The sequence below is a fragment of the Capricornis sumatraensis genome, chromosome 4, assembly GCF_032405125.1.
Source record: "Capricornis sumatraensis isolate serow.1 chromosome 4, serow.2, whole genome shotgun sequence".
Lineage (NCBI taxonomy): Eukaryota > Metazoa > Chordata > Mammalia > Artiodactyla > Bovidae > Capricornis > Capricornis sumatraensis.
Window position 1 is genome coordinate 88,895,001 of NC_091072.1, and position 19,528 is coordinate 88,914,528.

Consider the following 19,528-nt stretch of genomic DNA (forward strand, 5'->3'; position numbering starts at 1 on the left):
AGGGAAAGATGTGAACCCTCTTATGGTGGCCAGGAGAGGAGGGTTTTGTATGAGTTGCTTCTGTCAGTGTAAGGTGAGGCCAGGTCATCTACTGAGAGCAGAGTATGGAGGCTAGTAGCTGGCATGTGTGCTGGGACTTTGAAAAGAGAGAAGTAAATAGTGACAGTCAGTTTGGAGAGTAGGGACAGCCACACAGAAGGATTGCCAAGAAGACATTAAGATGAGCAAGCCGACTTCAGGGCCCATTTGAGGTTTATGTTTACAAATTTAAACTGAAGGGGATTCCCTAGCAGTCTGGTGGTTAGGACTCCGTATTTTCACTGTTGAGGGTCTGGGTTCAGTCCCCGGTTGGGGAACTAATATCCCACAAGCTGTGCAGCTCAGCTAAAAAAAAATTAAATGAGATCTGTCAGCATTCCTATGGAGTTTTATTCAGCAATATCCATCTGATGGTGTACAGGTGAGGATGTTTGAATTACTGTGTCAGCTCATTTTTCCCCAAATATATACTTATGTATTTCTTCAGAAAAACTAAATGGCTCTAAACAAAGACAGACAAGGTATGAATTGCAAAGCTTTTGATGAAAATGCTTTTTTTTTTTTTTACAGCAAGCATAACTTCACAGTTGTTTAATAGCAATTATTTTAATACTTGCAAACTGATCGGCCTCTGAATCTGTCATAATGCATGAATCTAAGCTAATAATATTAAGGAAATGCAACAGCTCACCAAATCCCCCTTTATATACCTTCATGATCAGCAAGATATATAAATGATCTTGTTTTGATTAAGAACTGAATATGCTGGAGATACATTTGATAATTAAGGTTTTAGGCAAATATTCACCAGCATTAGTTCTAATAGCAAACTCAAAAATGTTGTAGGCCTAGTATCAAACAAGTAGCATATTAACACATTTTAAGTCTCTTGAAAGACCACAGCTCCTGCTTCTATAAAACCATTATTTGCTTGAAAGAATGATGGTATAAGCTTTCACTCAACTATTACTTTCTTAATGTGAAAAAGAGACAAAATGAGCTGAAGAATGTTAACTCCACAGTTACAGGGTGCAACCCTCAACATAACTGCTGACGTCATGGTCTCGACAATGACTTTTCCCTGCCACCCTATGGAGAAAGATGAAACAAATGGTACTTAGGCTAAAACATGGCTTCATTGTAATAAACATACTTCAAATGCTTTGGGAGAACAAAATGGTTTATCAGTACATGAAACAGAATCTACAGACAGATCCAAGTATTGCTATTTATTAACTGGAGACATGTATACCAAGGACTTCACATCTCCCCCAAGCCTTCACTAGGGCACAGAATGCCAAACACAAATGGTGAGTCCCGTGTAGTCCACAACACAACTGCAGAGTGCATTCCACATTTACTTAATTCCAAAATAATTTCAAGATATGACAAGGAATTAGTAGAGCCTGTAAAACCTTAAAAACTCTAGAATCCCCTAAAATAACCTGAGGAGTAAAAGAATAAGATTCTGAATCACTGAAAATAGATTGTTTCTATGTAATAAATTGTCTAGCACAAACCTAAGGCTATAATTTTCAGTTCTCAGTAGCATACTTGGGAATATTCCCTCACTTCTCTCATAAGTTGGATAAAAGAGCTCTCACCTGGGACTTTCCTGGTGGTCCAGTTGTTAAGACTCCACCATTCCAATGCTGGGGTTGGGGGTTGATTCCTGGTAGTGGGGTCGGGGTCTAAAATCCCACCTGGCCTGAGGTATTGCCAAAAGCCCCCAGCGCCCCCCATCACCCCCTCCTTTTTTTTTTTTTGCTCCATCACATGGCAAGTGGTTCCCTGACCAGTATCCCCTGTGTTGGGAGCCAAAAGGCTCAACCACTGGACACCAGGGAAGTCCCCAGCTCTCCTTTTTAATGCTTAACACATACCATGCTCTGTAACATGAATTTACATACTGTTGTAGGTCCCTTATACTTCAAATACAAACATACAAACAAACTCATAGAAAAAGAGGTCAGATATGTGGTTACCAGAAGTTAGAGGCTGAGGGGTGAGGGGTGAGGAATTAGACAAAGGCAGTCAAAGGTACTACAAACTTCTAGGAATAAGATAAATAAACACTGAGGATGTAATTTGGAATGTGATCAATATAGTTAACACTACTATATGTTATAATGAAACTGTTGAGAGTAAAGCCTAAGAATTTTCATCACACATCAAGTTTTCTTATATTTCTTTAATTCTGTATCCATATTACATGAAGGATGTTCACTAAACATTGTGACAATAATTTCATGATGTATGTAAGTCAAATCATTAGGCTATACTTCCTAAACTTCTACAATGCTGAATGTCGATTACATCTCAATAGAATTGGAAGGAGAAAACAAACAAACAAAAACAACATACCATACTGTAATGCCTTGCTCGCTGACAATCTTCTTTGCACATGTTACAGCTTTAGCTATGTCATTTTCCTTAATTATGAAAGTAATGTGGTGAGAAATGAAAACAACACTCACAGAAATTTCATTTAAGTTTATTCTCTTTGGTTGACGAAAGAACAACTAAATTCTCTTAGGTTGAGGAAAAAACAGCTAAAATTGTTTTTTAAGAGTGAGTGTGTCTGTGAATGTTGGGAGAAAACTCTTTCTTTATTCCGTCCAATTTGGCATGAAATAAAGCATTCTGTTTCTCATTTTCCAAAGTCATTGGAACCTTTGGAACTATTGAATATTGTGATAGAAGCTTCTTTTTCTTACTATGCACCACAAAAACAGAACAAAACAAACAAGCAGAAACTGGTCTAGCAGTTTTTTGCTTAGCAATTTTATTACCGGAAGTTTAACCTAAAGAAATAATAAGAGATGCACCCAAAGATGTGTGTACAAGATGTTTCAAAGCAATTAATAAAAGTAGAATCTATAGCCTAAGTCCTTAACAGTGTGAGTTGGATAGATAAATTATAGAATATTTATTTTGTGGAATTTATTCTTCTTGAATTATAATAAAGATTGGTATTTGTTGATAAAAATAATTTTGTATAATAAAGAGCATATTGTAAAGCAGTAAATTTATTACAGTTTCTTTTTATGTGAAATACATTGCTTACATGTTCATATGTGGGACGGATGTGTATATATTGGTGGCTTAGCTGGGAAAGAATCCACCTACAAAATAAACCCAAAAATCCACCTACAGTGCAGGAAACCTGGGTTCAGTCCTTGGGTTGGGAAAATCCCCTGGAGGAGGAACATATATATATCCACTCCAGTGTTCTGGCCTGAAGAATTCCATAGGCAGTATAATCCATGGGCTCCCAGAGTTGGACACAACTGAGCGACTTTCACTTCACAGATTATAACACAAAATATTTTTTAAAGTAAATTACCTGGTTACAAAAGATATTCTTAGACTAATCTTCATTAGGAATTTTAATGTATAAAATTTTAACAATATAAATTCTGGATTGTTCTCCAATATTTTGTGCAGCTAAGATTGCACATGTTATCTCTATTTCAAAAGAAACTCAATAGAATATTTATTTCACTCCAATTAAACAAATGTGTAAATTAATCTGTATGTTAGCAAACAGCAACCTTTTAAGATACGAGTTCTTTAATTTCTTAGTTAAGAAATTAGGAGAAGGATAATAGAGAGTTTACAGAAGTTATGGTGGAATTTTTCTAGGTCCCTAATGAACTCTTCAAGACATTTTCATTTCTGCTGAATCTCTATTCTTATAGGTATAACCAGCTGGGGCCTGAGCCATCACTCAACATCATCTTGTCTTACCGCTGCGGGACACGTGACAGCCGTCAACTGCTTTGGGGGTTTTGCCATCATTACACCACCATTTGCTGTTGATCTGAAATATCCCATAATCAGTGTTTTCACTGCTAGGATTTTAGTTTGTAGCTTTTGTGTTATAACTGCTTTCCCATTTGGTCAAACACAACCCTGAGTAAAAATATTTTTAGATTATAAACAGCAACACAACTAGACTTAGAGTTCATAGCCCAATTAGTTCAGTTTTAACTAATTCTACTTTAGTAATGACTTATTTATACATATAAAGATGTATTTACTTGTGAAATATTTTAACACTTTTGTGTTAAAGGGCTGTTAAGAGAATCCTTTCATTGGCAAATCATTTGGTAATACCAATGAAATGATATATTTTTAAAAAATATTAAAAGATGCTCTTCTGCTCCCATCTCTCAAGTAAGATTGAGCCTAGAATAGAAAATCAACAGAATTATTGAGTGGGTTTGGTTGTTTGATGCAGATGTATACACTAGTGGAAAAAAAATTTTATTAGGAAAAATGAGGATTTTTTGGGAGAAAGAAAATTTCTTATGATACCTAAAGGTGAATTTGGGTATCAAATTTGAATCCAGACAATAAGAATCATTGAATAGGAAAGACTATGTCATCCATCCATCTAGCCATTGGCTCATTCATTCAAAAATAGTTATGGAGGGGAAATGTCTGAATTCTACCTGAAAAATACAGTGATGACATTGACAAATATGGACTAAAATATAGAGTGACTTTTCCTTAGGGAACATCTTGAATTCTATGTAAGAAAATGAAAAATAATTAATGAGCTAGAGTCAGAATAATAAAACATCATTACATACCGCATTTCTGGGATCCTCAGATAGACTGATTGAAGGGAAATAGTTCTTAACTATCCCTGTTTTAAGAGTTCAATGTAAGTTTTAAAAAACCTTGTTGTTAAAAGCCCAACATCATGGGAGGGGGATTGAAAATGAGAAAAACACAGTCTTACTCAGGCTTGAAGAACCCAACTTCTAAACTGGAAATGGATAGAGTCAGACACCAAGTACTTGAAAGAGATATCCCAGGTGCTGAAATGTATCTTGCAGTCAGCCTTCATGTGCCAGCTGGCGAACTCAGTGGTGCTGGAGGAGTACATGGGAACCTGGCATGCTTAGAACGGTACAAAATTTGAACTTCCCATGCCTCAATCCTTCAGCCTGTACATCTGATTCTAAAGGAACAAGTTGATGTAAGTGTACAAACCCTCCAAGAAAGAAAAAAGTAATTCACCCAAAGTCCCTTTCTTATTATTCATTCACTATTAGCATCTGTTCCACACCTGGCTACATATTTGGAGGGATGAAGAAGAGTTAACTTACAGTTTGCCAGGCTGACTCCCTTATAGCCATCCAATCCAAGCTTCTTCAGAGTTCTGGCAAGCTCACACCTCTGAAATTTCTTGCCCTGGACAGTGACAGAAAGGAGGAGAAGCCCCAGAATAAGGACAGCCCTCACGTTGACTGAGAAGCCAGACCTTCAGGCTGACCAGCGGGAGCTGGACTTGCTATTTAACATCTTTTCACTTCCCTCTTATTTCACTGGTTTGGTCGCTCCACCCTCTGAGATATGTGGAGATATGTTTGGTCCACTGACTTAAAAGTTTTCCTTCTTATGTTTGAAGAGAGATATTCTGATACTCTAAGAATTAACCTGCAAGAAAATAGTGAAATGAGATTGCTTAAAGACATTGCTCAGGAAAAACTGGGATTAGCACTGCCAAAAGAGGAATTTCCTTCTATTTTATTATGAAGTTGAATAAGTTTAAAGAAAAAAAACCTGAATGAACATTTTACTCAACTGAAAATGAGCTCCTATCTTTGATTAGCATGCATTTACATTAAGTTGTTTTATATGTCTGCAGTATATTGTCTTTATCTTTTTCACTTAAAATTATTTTATATATACATTTCACAAAAGAACATGACACACTGCCTGTTGTTCTGATCAGTATATAGCACAGCATCATGTTGCTCAGCCAGATTCTTATACTAAATATTTTTGCTGTCTCTTGTAAATTCTTAATTTGTAAATCCATGTCTTATTGTAATTAGTAAGCATCATGTGAATAACGTTCCTAACTCTTTTCTGACAATGCCTTACTTCAATTCCCATGTTAGGACATAAAGTGTCATTGTAAACCAAGGGAACTTTATAGTAAAACCTACAGAGGGATAACAGAATATGCCACCCCAAAATCTTGCCTTTTGCCCAAGGATTATTTTGAGCTGAAAGCAATTGAGAAGAATCAGATCCCAGAAATGTTCTCTCCTCCCCTTATCATCCTGAAAGCAGAACATAAATTTGTGCAGAAACAACCCTTAACACTTACCAGCCTCAAGACAGCACCAGAAGACTACAAAACAGCCATTTTGACAATATATTATCTTCCATCAGTTTGTAATGTATTTATCATCTGGAAATTTGGCACCCTTGGCACCTAGTACTCTTTTTGCCTGTGTAGTCTCCTCTCAATATATGTTGTTTTTGTCAAGATGATCTCTAAATCCAAATTCCAGCACTTCTTTGAGTTACTCATCTACACATTTCTCATAAGTATACATGAGATATATATGTTAATATACTTGTTTCCTTTTACAGAGACCCAGTCAAAAACTGAAAAGGGTAAAAGGGAAACAAAGGTTTCATCCTGTACGGTTTCTAGTGATGAGGATGGAAAAGTGACAGGCTAGAACACTCCACTCTCCCTAGAGACTGCAGCTGAGATACAGGATAACCGACAACAGATCAGCAGAAATTAAGAATTCTTACCATGTCAGTCTCCCAGCTCTCTGTAGTGCACTCAAGAGAGGAGGATAAAACTTTCTCCTTGTCCTTTCCTTTCTGAATTCACAGCAGCAGGAGAAAAACATTTGTGAAAATAGATCTTGAATCATAACTCTTGTGAATTTGGTTTTGGTAATCAATACCTATAGTTGTTAACTCTTAACCTCCCAGAAAGAGTTATGTTTCTTTGACTCTGTCATTTGCCATAAAGATGAAAAGCCATAAGATGAAAATCTCTATTTGCCTTGTTTTACAAACTGAGAACTTGGCTTTGTCACTGGTGAGAATACTCCCTCTGGTTTCTGCCACCCGGGGGGTGCAGGTTGTCTGTCAGGCTTGCGTCTGCAGCTGGCCAGCCAGCTGGGAGCCTAAGCCGTAAGTGACAGGCAACCTTCTCTTTGTCCAACCGTGTGGCTTTCAAAGGACTTTGTCTTAACAAGTGGTCTCAGTTTCTAAAGGCATCTATCGCCTCTACCTTCGTTACCGGGCTTGTGAAGGAAAAACTTTCATAGCAGGATCCCCTTTCAGGTAACACATGTTAGGAGATCAGTGATTCAAGGTGTCTCACTTTGTGGGAGATAGAGGTTTCTTCTTCACGTATAACAAGGAAGATCTTTTCTTCCTTAGGCTTTCTCTGGAGTGGCTCTGGATCTTGAGAGGGCTACATTTCTTAAGAGACACTCTTGTGTCCATGGTTAAATCCTAAAAATAGTTTCAAGCCATAATAGACTCACTGGTTGAGAATCACAACTGGAATATGTTTACTTAAGATTTAAACTTTTACACCTAGAAGGAATTTTAAGAGAGCTCGCATTTTAACAAAGATCTTATTTTTACCTATGGGAAGATCAAATTGCAACGAAAAGAAAGAAAGGAGAAAGATAAGTATAGAATACCTTGGTTAGTGTGAGGGGAAAAAAAAACATTTTCTTAAGATTAGGAGGGGAAGATCAGAAAATAAGCATCAATAACTGCAGATGTCATCAAGCAAGTATAAAAAATTAAATAAAGATAGCTGGCAAAGAGTTTTGGCAAAGGTCCAGAAAATGCACAGGTAGGCTTGATTTATTGTCTGTTATATTCTAAGCAGACACCACCATGTCCAGACCTTCCCGTATTTTGGGGCTCCGCTACAAACAATTTTTTTTTAATTTAAATATCCTTGAACTATGCTATCTTTCTGTTAAACAAAGTGTTATAGTAATTGACTTAGATTTCTGATAATAGGCAAATATTCCTGAATTCCTTCTTAGATAAACCCTACAATTTTTTCTCAGTGCTATAGAAATATTGACCTTACCATATCTTTGAAATGCAAGCATCCAAAGTGATAACTGTTGCCTAAAGCAAACATGGGACTGGAAAAAAATATAGATTTTAAAAACAAACTGTTCTTTGATATTTCCATAAGCTCCCTTACTCCAGATTTTGTCCACAGCCTTCATAAAATTACCTTTTAAAGACAGGTAAAAATCTTAGAAGGAGTATCCATAAATCTTGGTAAAACGGGACAGCCATCTGAGTGTGTAAACTTAACTTGTTCCATCTGCAGAAACACCATTTAGAGCTAATGATTCTTTCATAAGCTGTTGAGTTTTGTATTATTGTACCTGAATGTGGTTAAAGTTAAAGTGTTTAATTGAGAGCTGTAAGATTGCTGCATCTATCTATAAGTCTATATTTATCTGTGTACATATGTTATGGATATGGGATATTTTTCTCCCTCTGGATATATCCCTAAAAACTTGTGAAAGGGCTCTATTTAACTGGCTTAAAGGAAATAGAAGCACTTGTATAAATTAAGACTAGTCATGGGATTTCCCTGGTGGTCCAGGGGCTAAGATTCTGAGCTTCCAGTAGGGAGGCCTGGGTTCAGTCCCTGGTCTGGGAAACTAGAACCCACATGCTGCAAACAAAAATCCTGCATGCCACAACTAAGATCTGGTGCAGGCAAATAACCAACTAAATATATTTTTTAATAAAATAAATTAGGCTCATCAAATAAGTTTATGTTATCTCTACTAGATGTTTGAGGTGATAAAATTACAAATTCCATCTAAGAACTCAATTTACATAAAAATTATTTCTTTAATATACTTCAATATGGTAAGGAAAAAAGACATGTAAATTTTAAGTTTCTTTCTTTCTGTGATTTTTGCTACTTGCCTGCTTTGTCAACAAGCAAAAACTTAAAATGATGGTTAATTTTGGTATCTCATGAAATTTCCATGGCAACTCAGCATAATTGTTAAGAATACCTGAATTAAATGGATATAAGTGGGGAAAAGTTTATAAATGAATTTTGCAACCATCCTTATGTTTTATAAAATATACCTACTTAAAAATAGTTTCCAAAATCTTTTTGTAACCTTAAGTTGAATATGTAGGTCATTTTCAGAAAAAAGAAATTATTGAAACATTAATTATCAAACATAGCTTTAAGTTTATCTGCTTTTTGACTTCTTAGAGAAATGAAAGATATTTGGATCTGTTAATAACATCTTTTTTGACACTTAAAAAGATGTACTATATAAAGGCTTATGTCTCTAGAGATTACAAAATGATGTATTCCTGGGAATTCCCTGGCAGTCTAGTGGCTAGAAATTGGTGCTTTCACTTCCAGGGCCCAGGCTCAGTCCTTGGTTGGGGAACTAAGATTCTGCAAGCCATGCAGCTTGGCCAAAAAATAAAAGTTAAAAAAAGCAAATAAGATAGAATAAGTGAGTTCTAGGAAACAGGGTTCTAATACAGGAGAGAGGGGAGGTAAATTATTGAGATGAAGGGAGAAGTATCATCCTTGTGAACTCTCGGGTAAAACTTTAAAGATGGCCTGCAATGTGTGAACCTACTGAAAGGAGTTTGACTACTCTGGCTGAAACTTTTGGGTAATGAATTAATATACCGATTACTGACTGATTCAAAATTGGGAAAGGAGTACAACAAGGCTGCATATTATCACCCTGCTTATTTAACTTGTATGCACAGTATATCATGAGAAATGGAAGGCTGGATAAATCACAAGCTGGAATCAAGATTGCTGGGAGAAATATCAACAACCTCAGATATGCAGATGATACCACTCAAATGACAGAATGTGAAGAATCAAAGAGCCTCTTGAGTGTGAAAGAGGACAGTAAAAACATTGGCTTAAAAGTCAACATTTAAAAACTAAGATCATGGCATCTGATTCCATTCAGTTCAGTATAGTTCAGCTGCTCAGTCGTGTCCAACTCTTTGCGACCCCATGAATTGCAGCACGCCAGGCCTCCCTGTCCATCACCAACTCCCGGAGTTCACTCAGACTCACGTCCATCGAGTCGGTGATGCCGTCCAGCCATCTCATCCTGGGTCGTCCCCTTCTATTCCTGCCCCCAATCCCCACCAGCATCAGGGTCTTTTCCAATGAGTCAACTCTTCGCATGAGGTGACCAAAGTACTGGAGTTTCAGCTTTAGCACCATTCCTTCCAAACAACATCCAGGACCGATCTCCTTCAGAATGGACTGGCTGGATCTCCTTGCAGTCCAAGGGGCCCTCAAGAGTCTTCTCCAACACCACAGTTCAAAAACATCAATTCTTCAGCGTTCAGCTTTCTTCACAGGCCAACTCTCACATCCATACAGGACCACAGGAAAAACCATAGCCTTGACTAGACGGACCTTTGTTGACAAACTAATGTCTCTGCTTTTGAATATGCTATGTAGGTTGGTCATAACTTTTCTTCCAAGGAGTAAGAGTCTTTTAATTTCATGGCTGCACTCACCATCTGCAGTGATTTGGAGCCCCAAAAATAAAGGCGGACACTGTTTCCACTGTTTCCCCATCTATTTCCCATGAAGTGATGGGACCAGATGCCATGATCTTCGTTTTCTGAATGTTGAGCTTTAAGCCAACTTTTTCACTCTCCTCTTTCACTTTCATCAAGAGGCTTTTTATTTCCTCTTCACTTTCTGCCATAAGGGTGGTGTCATCTGCATATCTGAGGTTATTGATATTTCTCCCAGCAATCTTGATTCCAGCTTATGCTTCTTCCAGCCCAGTGTTTCTCATGATGTACTCTGCATATAACTTAAATATGTAGGGTGACAATATACAGCCTTGATGTACTCCTTTTCCTATTTGGAACCAGTCTGTCGTTCCATGTCCAATTCTAACTGTTGCTTCCTGACCTGCATACAGATTTCTCAAGAGGCAGGTCAGGTGGTCTGGTATTCCCATCTCTCTCAGAATTTTCCACAGTTTCTTGTGATCCACACAGTCAAAGGCTTTGGCATAGTCAATAAAGCAGAAATAGATGTTTTTCTGGAACTCTCTTGCTTTTTTGATGATCCAGCGGATGTTGGCAATTTGATCTCTGGTTCCTCTGCCTTTTCTAAAACCAGCTTGAACATCTGGAAGTTCACGGTTCACATATTGCTGAAGCCTGGCTTGGAGAATTTTGAGCATGACTTTACTAGCATGTGAGAAGAGTGCAATTGTGTGGTTGTTTGAACATTCTTTGGCATTGCCTTTCTCTGGGATTGGAATGAACACTGACCTTTTCCATTACTTCATGGGAAACAGAAGAAGGAAAAGTAGAAACAGTGAGATATTTTATTTTCTTGGGTTCCAAATTCACTGTGCATGGTGACTGCAGCCATGAAATTAAGACATTTGCTTCTTGGAAGGAAAGCTATGACAAATCTAGACAGAATATTAAAAAGAAGAGACATCACTTTGCTGACAAAGGTCTATATAGTCAAAGCTATGGTTTTTCCAGTAGCTATGTATGGCTGTGAGAGTTGGACCATAAAGAAGCTGAGTGCCTGAGAATTGATGCTTTTGAACTGTAGAGCTGGAAAAATTCTTGAGAGTCCTTTGGATTGCATAGAGATCAAACCAGTCAGTCCTAAAGGAGTATATTTGTATATGGAGGCAAATGAACTTCTCCATAGTGTAAGTGGGACCACAATCTAGAAGGCTAGAGTTATAGTGACTTTGTGCCCTTTCTAGAAACAAAGGTTCTTTTGAAGTCAATATATACTATGTTCTGGTAAAAGTTCATTATGCCCTTCAAGTACCCTATAAGGACACAGGTTTACTATGTGAGAAAAATATGAAGTTCCATTGTCAGGACTGTGGAGGCCTTAATGAGATTACTATTCTGGATCTTTACATACTCTCACAACTCCCTGGCTCACTGGAAGGTGGATATTTGGTAAAAATCTATGCTCCTTGTGGGCCTTCAACTTTGTGTAAGTCAACAAGTGGAAGATGACCTTTCAGATGTGGCTTGGCCATTCCTGCATACATCATCATGACACTTGGTTTGTGTAAGATTCCAGACATCCACCAATTAATAACAACATCCCCTTCCAGTTACTTGCCCATTGCTTTACTCTTTTAAAAACTCTTTTCTCTCCTTCCAATCCCTCCTGAATTCACTCTAATCATCCTTTTATCCTCACCACTCCATTAAAATCATTCAACTTGAAGTCACCAATGAATTCCAGAAGTGAAGCCAAAAGGTCAGATTAGTCTTCATCTCATCAAAACCCTCAGTGTCATGTGACACACTTCACTCCCTGTTTTGTGAAACTTGGCTTCTGAGACACCCTCCATTCTTTCCCTCTTTCCTTCCCTCCCTCCTTTCTTCCTTCCTCTGCTTCCTCTACTTCCTCCACTTTCTGTCTTCTCTTTCTCCCTTCTCCTTCCCTGTCTTCCCTCCTTTCTCCCTCCCTCTCTCTCTTCTGTCCCTTCTCCTTTCTTCCTTGGTTCTCTTACCTCATAAGATTCTGCTTCTGTCTTTTTGGTTGCATCATTCTATTTTCCCTTTTTCTAGGCATAGGAGCTCCCTATGTTTCAGGCTGATGACATTTTTTCTTTATCCATCAACAATCCCCTGGTGATCTCACCTAGTCCCACTGCTTTAAACACTATCTGGGCACTGATAACCTCGCACAATTGTATCTCCAACCATTAAATTGTCCCAGAATTCCAGATTCAGTTCAGTTCAATCACTCAGTCGTGTTCGACTCTTTGCGGCCCCATGCAGCATGCCAGGCTTGCCTGTCCATCACCAACTCCCGGAGCTTGCTCAAACTCACATCCATCAAGTTGATGAATTCCAGATATATACATCCAGATGAGTACTTGATGTTTCCATTTGGTAGTCTAATCATTTCTTCAAACCCAACATATTCAATAAGAAAATTTTGGACTTCCCTGGTTGCCCAGTGGTTAAGAATCCACTTGCCAATGCAGGGAACATGGGTTCCATCCCTGGTCCAGGAAGATCCCACATGCTGCAAGGCAACTAAGCCCATGAACCACAACTAGAGAGTATCCCCCACTCATTGCAACCAGAGGAAGCTTGAGCACAGCAGTGAAGAGCCAGCACAGCCAAAATAAAATAAACAATTAAATAAATCTTTCTCAGGTCAAAAACTATAGAGATATCCTTGATTTCTTTCTCTCACATTCACCTTTTGTCCATCAACAAATGAAGTTGGCTCTACCTTTAAAATATACTCAGTCTTACTTCCTCTCTACTGCTATTATCTCAGTCAAGCCACTTTAATTTCTCTCCTATTGATTCATGGTTCTGGGACCTAGAAGTAGGAAATTTGAATGTAGCCATATTCTGTCTGAAAACTGTACTCAATCCTCATCTCCTCCTAAAACTGTAAAACTCCTGGATGAAAATATAGGAGGAAAACGTAATGACCTTGGATTTGGCAAAGATTTCTTGGATAAGACACCAAAAACACAGGCAACAAAAGCAAACATAGATTAGTGGGTTCATATCTTAAAAACTTGTGCACACTAAAGTAAATAATCGACAGAGTGAAAAGGTAATTATGGAATGGGAGAAAAATTGTAAATCATATATTTGATAAAGGGCAATATTTAGCATATACAAAGAACTCTCAACAGCTCAACAACAAAACGATGAACCTGATTAAAGAATGGGTAAGAGAGGGACTTCCCTGGAAGTCCAGTGGTTATGACTCCGCCTTCCACTGCAGGGGGCGTGGGCCTGATCCCTGGAATGGCCAACAAGCATGTGAAAAGATCATCATCATCAGTAATCACCAGAGAAATTCATGTTAAACTAAAAATGAGGTATCATCTCCACTAGGATGGCCATTACATAAAACAAAATAAAACAAAACCCCAAACAACAAATAAAATAAGCATTGTTGAGGATGTGGAGAAATTAGAATCCTTGGATACTGCCAGTAGTATAAACAGAATAATACTGTGTGAATTCTTCTGTGACTTACTTCTTCCAGTCAACATAATTTAAAAATTCAGTTAAGTCATAGTGTGCTGTTAGAGTTCTTGTCTTTTCAGCCTGTGTGGTATTTCATTATATAGATGTCCTATGATTTATCTACTCTAATACTGGTGGACATCTGAGCTGTTTTCAGTTTTTTGCTGTTAGAAATAATGTTGCTATATGCCTTATTGCAAATGCCCCCAAGTGCAAAGATGCAAGCTTCCCTGATGGGTATATGGACATTTACTTTACAAAGTAATGCTAAATTGCTTTCCAAAGTTGTTGTAATAAATTACACCCTTTCCAGCAGTATTGTTCATTGCACCATATCCTGGCTAACAGAACTGATTAAACTTTTTTGGGAGGTCAACCTACTAGGTAGGCACCTGTGATTTCAATGTGCATTTCTTAGATTACACATGAAGTTGGATATCATTTTATATATTTATGAACTTTTTTGTGTGTGAAATATCAGTTCGTGTCTGTTGCTCATTTTCCTACTGGATTTCTGTCATTCTCTTATAGATCTGTAGTTTACTATGTATACTTGATATTAATCCTTTGTCACTTTTGTTATGTTTCAAGTATGTTTCCCCACTTTGGGGCTTGTCTTTTCTTTGCCTTTGTGGTATCTTCTAATGAACAGAAGCTCTTACTTTATTCACACTTATTAATCTTTCCTGTTATGATTTGTATTTGTATATTAAATTCTTCCTTAATCTGAGGTCATAAAATTATTTTTTATATTTTCTTCTTAATAGTCTAGCTTTGCCTCTCCCATTAAGTCCACATTAATCCACCTAGAACTGATATTTATGTGTAGTATTAGGTAAAGATCTCATTTCTCTATTTCAGTGTAATCCATAGCAATTTCCATCTTAGCCTAAACTCTAATTTTCATATACATATGGTTTCTGGTACCTCTGTATTGTTCCATGGCCTATTTATTTATTCCTGTAGAAAGTCTGCACTATCTTATCGGCCTTCATATGTGATGGAGCAACTCTTCCCCGTCTCTTTCTTGGTTATCATTTGCTTTTAATTCCACATAAAGTTTAGAACTAGATTGTCATATCCAGTAAGATTTGAAAAAACCTCTTGGAATTTTAATAGGCTTTGCATTAATGCTAAGTCACTTTGGAGGGAATTGTCATACTTACTACATTAAACTTTCCTGTTCATGAACTTGGTATGTCTGTTGACTTTGGGTCTATATTAGTGCCTTCTATTAAAGGTTTAAAACTTTCTCCAAAAGGGCTTGAACCTCTTTATTAGATTTTATACTAGCTACTTTATATCTGGTTTCTATATTGTTGTGTTCACAAAGTTTTCTAACCTGTTGATTCTGATACTTTAACTGTAGCCTTCACGCCGTTCCCCGTCTTCTGTAAGTAATGGCCGCTGAGTCCCACTGTCACATGCTCTAGATCGGCTCTAAGTGGATTAGTGCTTTGCTACTGAATCTTCCTAAATTTATTTCCTCATCTGTAAAATGAGGAACTCCAATGGAATTGATTTGATGCTTACATTAAAAATACCACATGGGAAAGTGGCCAGTATTTATTAGTCTCTTCAACTGCTTTCTTCCAAGAGAGCAAGACGGTTTTCTTTCTTTATGTGCTCCTGGAATTTTGCACATTGCAGTCATTTTGAGTATTCATTGGGTATAAATTATTTCTTGACTCTCAAAAAACAAAAAAAAATATTCCTTGACTCATATCCCCTTTCCAAATGTCATGTATAGCATCAGAGTGGGCACTCAAATGCCAAAAAAAATAGACTCTTTCACCTAAGGATAAAAACAAAACAGGTATTATGTAACTAAGTAAAATTAAGCACACACTCTTACACCTACCATGAGAAATCTATTCAGAATGACATTAGAATACTATACTCTTCAAAGAAATGTTAAATATATTTCCCAAATAATCTATATATAAATACAAAATATATGGATACAAAATTTCTTTCCTTCAAATGACTCTTTATGAACACTGAGCAAATTTAGAAATATTTTCAGTATAAACATAAAAAAGGTTTTATTAAGCGCTTTCATCAAAATAATGAGAATATTATTTTCTTCACCATCTGAACTTTGGATTTGACTGTGCTCCTGTGACTTAAGAGGAACAATGGATTAGAGAAGAATCTTTCAGATCTTTCTTGGATGAGAGCTTGGCTTGGATTTTTCTGTTCTTGAGCTCGCACTTAATTGGTTATATTACTTGGGGTGTGAATGCATATGCTTAACTGTTTCCTCTATTATAAGATGAAATTACTGAAGTATGACTTACCTTTTTCTTTCTTACAAAGTTATCACTAGATGGCAGTACACTAATATTTTTAAATATCTAAAATATTTTAAAATGTTAAAGAGTTTAAAACTAACCTACTGTAAAAAAAAATCACAAAATATTTTAAAAGATACCAATTTTTACCACTAAAATAAATATATTTTAAAGCACCTATTATTGAAAAAGCTGTGGAAAAATATGCATCTTCACATATAGCTGTGGTGAAAGTCAGAGAGCAACTTCATGTATCAAAAATTTTCAATTGTTCATACTTATTAAATCAAGCACCACAAGAAGCTACTTTTCGGAAAAGATATGCATTTAAATTTACTTGTAAGGATATCACTAGAGTATCCTTTATACAAGTCAGAAATCTAGTGGAATAACCTGAGTACCCAATTATAAGAACTTTACACGACCTAGCTATACAGTCTTTCTATAAAACTGACTTATTCACACATTTAAGTCCAGAAACTTCTGCTTACTAATTACATTCCATCAGACTCAGGCATGTGTTCCTAAACTATATCAACAGTACTTTTTCCAGTGATCTCATGGCTTGGTATTATGGAAACCAACAAAATACAATGATGAACACAATTGGTTCAAAGAAAACTTTATTAAATGCTTTAGAAAGACTGGCTAAAGATGAGTTACTTTAAAATTCACAGTTGTGCTTGCCTCTGCAGCAAATATACAAAAACTGGGAGGATACAGAGAAGATTAGCATAGAGATCTCATCCCAGAAGTGTTCCTATAAAAGGGAGCAGAGAATGATGTTGTCCTTGGAGGGTTATGTAGAGTACATGGAGAGTTCTTTGTAAGATAGAAGTTCACCAGGGCACTTTGTATGGTGATAAAAATCATCCAGCAAAGAGGGAAAAACTCAGATGCAGAAAACACTCAGCTTGAACTGGAGTAGTAAGAGGGCTGCAATGAAGATTGCCTGTGGAAAAAATAAATGCTGGAAAGGATGTGGAGACAGGCGAACCCTCCTACACTGTAGTTGGGAATATAAATTAGTTAAGTCACTATGGAGAACAGTATGGAAGTTCCTAATAAAATAAAAATAGAGCAACTGTTTTTGTTTTTCAGTTGCGAAGTCATATCCAACCCTTTGCGGCCCCATGGACTGCAGCAGGCCAGGGTTCCCTATCCTTCACTGTCTCCTGGAGTTTGCTCAACCTCATGTCCATTGAGTCAATGATGCCATCCAACCATCTCATCCTCTGTTGCCCCTTTCTTCTCCTGCCCTCGATCTTTTCCAGCATTTCAGGGTCTTTTCCAATAAGCTGGCTCTTCACATCAGGTGGCCAAATTATTGGAGCATCGCTTCAGCATCAGTCCTTCCAATGAATATTCAGGATTGATTTCTTTTAGAATTGACTGCTTTGATCTCCTTGCAGTCCAAGGGACTCTCAAGGGTCTTCTCCAACACCACAGTTTGAAAGCATCAATTTTAAGATAACAGAATTAGCCAGAAGGTTTAATCCAGAGACTGTCCTCAGGCAGAATACATTATTGTTACATAATCCTTGTAAGTTCAGTTCATTAGCTCAGCCCTGTCCGACTCTTTGCAACCCCATGAATCACATCACGCCAGGCCTCCCTGTCCATCACCAACTCCCAGAGTTCACCCAGACTCACGTCCATGAAGTCAGTGATGCCATCCAGCCATCTCATCCTCTGTTGTCCCCTTCTCCTCCTGCCCTCAATCTCTCCCAGCATCAGAGTCTTTTCCAATGAGTCAACTCTTCACATGAGGTGGCCAAAGTACTGGAGTTTCAGCTTTAGCATCATTCCCTCCAAAGAAATCCCAGGGCTGATCTCCTTCAGAATGGACTGGTTGGATCTCCTTGCAGTCCAAGGGACTCTCAAGAGTCTTCTCCAACACCGCAGTTCAAAAGCATCAATTCTTCGGCACTCAGCCTTCTTCACAGTCCAACTCTCACATCCATACATGACTACTGGAAAAACCATAGCCTTGACTAGACAGACCATAGTCGGCAAAGTAATGTCTCTGCTTTTGAATATGCTATCTAGGTTGGTCATAACTTTTCTTCCAAGGAGTAAGCGTCTTTTAATTTCATGGCTGCAGTCACCATCTGCAGAGATTTTGGAGCCAAAAAAATAAAGTCTGACACTGTTTCCCCATCTATTTCGCATGACGTGATGGGACCAGATGCCGTGATCTTTGTTTTCTGAATGTTGAACTTTAAGCCAACTTTTTCACTCTCCTCTTTCACTTTCATCAAGAGGCTTTTTAGTTCCTCTTCACTTTCTGCCGTAAGGGTGGTTTCATCTGCATATCTGAGGTTATTGATATTTTTTCCGGCAATCTTGATTCCAGCTTGTGTTTCTTCCAGTCCAGTGTTTCTCATGATGTACTCTGAACATAAGTTAAATAAGCAGGGTGACAATATACAGCCTTGACGTACTCCTTTTCCTATTTGGAACCAGTCTGTTGTTCCATGTCCAGTTCTAACTGTTGCTTCCTGACCTGCATACAGATTTCTCAAGAGGCAGGTTAGGTGGTCTGGTATTCCCATCTCTTGAAGAATTTTCCACAGTTTATTGTGATCCACACAAAGGCTTTGGCATAGTCAATAAAGCAGAAATAGATGTTTTTCTGGAACTTTCTTACTTTTTCCATGATCCAGCAGATGTTGGCAATTTGATCTCTGGTTCCTCTGCCCTTTCTATAACCAGCTTGAACATCAAGAAGTTCTCGGTGCACGTATTGATGAAGCCTGGCTTGGAGAGTTTTGAGCATTATTTTACCAGCGTGTCAGATGAGTGCAATTGTGTGGTAGTTTGAGCATTCTTTGGCACTGCCTTTCTTTGGGATTGGAATGAAAACTGACCTTTTCCAGTCCTGTGGCCACTGCTGAGTTTTCCAAATTTGCTGGCCTATTGAGTGCAGCACTTTCACAGCATTGTCTTTCAGGATTTGAAAGAGCTCAACTGGAATTCCATCACCTCCACTAGCTTTGTTCGTAGTGATGCTTTCTAATGCCCACTTAACTTCACATTCCAGGATGTCTGGCTCTAGATGAGTGATCACACCATCATGATTATCCGGGTCGTGAAGATCTTTTTTGTACACTTCTGTGTATTCTTGCCACCTCTTGTTAATATCTTCTGCTTCTGTTAGGTCCATACCATCTGTCCTTTATCGAGCCCAGCTTTGCATGAAATGTTCCCTTGATTTCTCTAATTTTCTTGAAGAGATCTCTAGTCTTCCCCATTCTGTTGTTTTCCTCTATTTCTTTGCATTGATTGCTGGAGAAGGCTTTCTTATCTCTTCTTGCTATTCTTTGGAACTCTGCATTCAGATGCTTATATCCTTC

At 37.7% G+C, this 19,528-nt stretch overlaps 1 pseudogene; it reads right to left on the reverse strand.

The window, feature by feature from the left end:
* Positions 1–1,061: 1,061 nt before the first annotated feature.
* Positions 1,062–19,528, reverse strand: part of LOC138078644 (lysozyme C-2-like) — a 53,509-nt pseudogene continuing 35,042 nt past the window's right edge.